Source organism: Apis laboriosa, unplaced genomic scaffold (assembly GCF_014066325.1).
Source record: "Apis laboriosa isolate Shangri-la unplaced genomic scaffold, ASM1406632v1 scaffold69_cov144, whole genome shotgun sequence".
In the NCBI taxonomy this organism is placed as follows: Eukaryota; Metazoa; Arthropoda; class Insecta; order Hymenoptera; family Apidae; genus Apis; species Apis laboriosa.
The window spans coordinates 3471825-3475935 of record NW_025224165.1 but is presented as its reverse complement, the minus strand read 5'-3'; the positions used below and the strand labels follow the sequence as shown (position 1 = coordinate 3475935).

At 36.3% G+C, this 4111-nt stretch overlaps 1 protein-coding gene across 1 annotated transcript in view; it reads right to left on the bottom strand.

The window, feature by feature from the left end:
* The window catches only part of LOC122719061 (high-affinity choline transporter 1), a 15604-nt gene extending 14713 nt beyond the window's left edge, over positions 1-891 (bottom strand). The window contains exon 1 of the mRNA XM_043944591.1: positions 572-891. The gene's annotated coding sequence lies outside the window, so the exon portion shown is untranslated. The remainder of the gene's footprint in view (positions 1-571) is intronic.
* Between the last annotated feature and the right edge of the window lie 3220 nt (positions 892-4111).

Below are 4111 nucleotides of genomic sequence, written 5' to 3'. Positions count from 1 at the left end.
AATCACGAGATGCAATCTTTGTAGTACGTATAGTACGTATATAAAATACTGTTAAAGAAATTATGGTTACGAGGAAGCATTGTATTGATCTTGATTACTCGTTATAGAGGTGATAAATTGAAAGATGGATATGCAAATATTATAATGCAAGCCCAACGACGATTTCAATTTTATTTCGAATTAATTTCATCGATCGAACGACAACGTTCTCTAATATACGTCCCCTTAATGCGACCGCGTGTATATAGGAGCGCGTCTTACGTAACCGTTGACAAAAATCGGGCAATCGAAAACTGTTTTCTCCTTGCATGAACAGATATACATTCCCTCCCCCTATCTTCCTCATTCCCACGAACACGTAAACTAAAGCTTGTCGCCCTTATTATCAACCGAAACAACAAACTGAGACTTGTACTCGCCCGTACACGAAGAACAATTCTACCTTTCGAAGCCATCAGCAGGAGGGAGTGAAGAGTCTATAGAAACCTCATTCTTCAAACAAGCCATCGAATGATTTGAAAAAAAGAGAAAAGAAGGAGAGAAAGAGAGAGAAAGAGTAATCTTTACTTACCCGCTTTGACGAGTAGACGAGAAGAGAAGAAATCCAGTCCGAAAATTTCCTATCCCACCACCTTTTCCACACGTTTTCCGCAAACCGTTTCCCGCAACATTCGTCGAGATGAATCACTCTGACTCGCGCGCGCCTCGTCGGAGGAGGGGAAAAGAAGCGGAGTAAAAATATTGGCGCGAACAATATTTGGAAGTTGTTCGATCGAAGGATCGATGGATCGAGGAGGACCGACGGAGCAACCCCGCGACAGTTGTCCTCGCCCTCCTCTTGCTCGTCGTGGTCGTCGATGGCGGCGTGGTCGCCGCGCTCTCCAACGTGTCGTTAACGGTCGTGGAGGCCACCCCGTACTGAACGGGTCTGTATCTCTCTCGTAGTCAAGGACCGGCGTCGAAGGTATGGCTCCGTTGATATTGATTCGGCCCTCGTGACGTCACGCGGCCCCACGGGGGGCGCGACCCACCCTCCTGTCTCGCTTCCTCCACGCAACCTCTCTCCGTCAACCGCCCACCACCACTCGCTCCTCTCCAACCACCCCTGACGTGATCGAAGCCGGGGGGGCGTGGACTGAGCGGAGTCTGGCTCGCGAGCCTGCGCCTCGAATGTCGCGGGCTCCCCTTCTGGTCCACGCGTAACCACCTGGACGGAAGCCGTCTGGAACACAGGTATCTCTAAGGGGGTTTTGGGATGAAGGTGAGTTGGGATAATTGTTGTTATGGTGTGGAAGAGGAAGTGGTTTGGATGAGATGCAGAAGATTTGTATTTGTTTGATAGATTGTTTGGTTGACAGTTTGGTGGTGGTGTGTTCGTAATAATGAGGTATTTTGTAATTTTCTCGATCACGGTGTGGGGGGCTGGTCGAGTTTGAGGGAAAGGTATATGGTATATAGTTGTTTGATGTGTGTGCAATGTGTGTATTTTTAATGAAATATGATTATTATATTTTTTTTGTAATGAAAGTAGATGAGAAATTAAAAGTTGGATTTTTGGATGGATGGTTCAATTAGTTTAGAAAATATATAAGGAATTAGAAAGTTTAAAAAAATTCTTTTAAATATTTATGTCTTTGTATATTTATTCAAGCAACGATAACGTTTCTAATTTCCAATATTGGAAATTTTTAAATTTTTAAAGAGTTCAATCATATCGGATTACGTCCTTTTTTTATGGAAAAATTCTTTTTCCTAAAAATTAAACGTCTTTTTTATTTGTGAATTACACCGTTGATGTGCAAAATAAGCAAGTTAGGCGTCATTGATCAGCTGTACGGGTCCTCCAGGTGAGACTGCGCGTACACGTAGGAAGGTAATGGTCGAGGGACGCGTCAATGAAGGTGAAGAGGCGTATGACCTCGTAAACGAAACACTGTAAAACGCACGTTATATGATAATCGTTATTATAACGATATGAATGAATCGATCGAATTATTCGAAATAAAGTGATCGAATGGGAGTGAAGTTTCAAATTTTTTTTTTTTTTTTTTTGTTTCTTTGGGAAACGAAAATAATGTGCATGACATTAATTGAAAGCTTTAAAAATATAACGAGGAAAATAAAATTGATTAAACATTATCTATTTTAAGTAATAGAAAAGAGGATAAGATAAAATGGGTGAAGATATTTTTTTCTGCTAACAAAAAGAATCAAAAAGTAAACATGATGAAAAAATATCAAAGAGTTTTCTGTTGAATATTGATTAATTTATCTTAATTAAATGAAATCACGCTTCCTTTCTCCTTTTTTAAACATACGATCAAATGATGAGTACACGAATCTGTAAATCTAATAATTAAACTGAGAATAATTATGCAAAATTTTAAAAAATTTACAAAAATCAACATCAAAAATATTCAAAATATAATATACACATGATATGTAAAGTAAGACGAGTCAAGCTCAAATTCTTTAGTTACTCGTTCACATAAATTTGATTTTGCATAAAAATTCGTAATCTACACTAATAACAAAATTTTAACCGTGTATCATGTTTCATATATTACAAGAAACGTTTATTTCATAATTGATAAAATTACGTATCCATACTCACTCTATTTCCAAACGATTAATTCCAGAATATTAAAAATAGAATATAACGGTTCATTACCAAGATTTATCATCATCCTTCGATTTCTCATTACTCGAACGAGCATAATCTCTCATAAATCTTCACAACAATGGATAATTTAGAAAGAGAAAAAAAAAAATCTAGTTCTCGAAGAACTCTCTCATAACGTAGCATAAATTCATCAATAGCATAATTACGAGGTAAACTCAGTGAAAGAAGTTCCAAATAGAACCGTTAACCGTATAATCATCGAATATGAATCATTTCGCGTCCAAATTGATGTACGACTTTCGTCGACGAAATTCATTCCTCCTCCTGCAAGAGACAATTGCTGTTCAATGTGTCGAACGAAAAAAAAAAAAAAAAAAGAAGAAAAAAAACTGAGAAAAAAGCTATTAATGGTTGAGCAACGAATTGCACCGTGCTGTAAGCCAACAGAGCCAAAGTATGGACAAATATAGCATAGTCTGTCTTTATGGTTCTGTGGTCTCCGACGACACAATGTCGAAAAGCAAATATAGCCAGGCTAAACAAAGATGAAGGCAGAGAATGAATCGCGAAATCGAATCTTCCTATATCTCTTCTCTGCCTCTGCATGGTCGATACCACTTGACCCACTCTCTTCAAAATCTGAAAACTGTACCTTCGCCTTTTGCATACGTTATATACCCACTCCATCCCTTATATACATCCCCGAAAACCCGATTTTATCGTGGATCGTGGAATACTTGCAACATGGATTGTTAAAAAGTATTAAAGTATATTGTTAAAAAGTAGGAACCTCCATTGTTCGAATTGTTTCGTTTTAGATTATTTCGAAATAATATTTCTGACTGAGTTCTCCTGTTATTAACAATGGTGGAAATAAAATTTTAATTTAAAAGCTCTGAATAATAATTCTAATATTACGAACGTTTTGTTAAACGAGAATTTTGTAATATCGCGAATAAATTGCTTAACAAAATGGAGACGGATTTTTAATGTAACGTCTATTATTCGAATGTCTGAAAATTGTGTTTTTATTGTTTCATTATACCGCCATTTCTATTCGCGACAAAATGTAAGCAAATTTTCTTTATTGTAGTGAATGGAAATTTAGAATTTAATTTGAAATTGAATAGTCAGGATTACGTAGTATGTGCAGAATAAACGTAAAGAAACGTTTAATTATTGAAATCGTGTTTATTTTTTTCGAAATTTTGAAGTATCCGTTCCAAGCATTAGAAGAGAGAACATCGATGGTTCGAAATTCAAATGAATTCTATTTCAAATTTTATATTCAATGTTATTTTTATTTGTTGAATCAGAATATTCTTTTTAATAGTCGAAACCTGAATTCGTTATATAATCCTATCCAATTTTTTTAACCTATTACTACTTATAAATCCAGGAAAAAGATTCCAGATGCTTGCTCATTACTTTATCCCTAACACTCTAAAATAAAAATCAACGATAAACAAATTAGTAATTAAAAGTTTT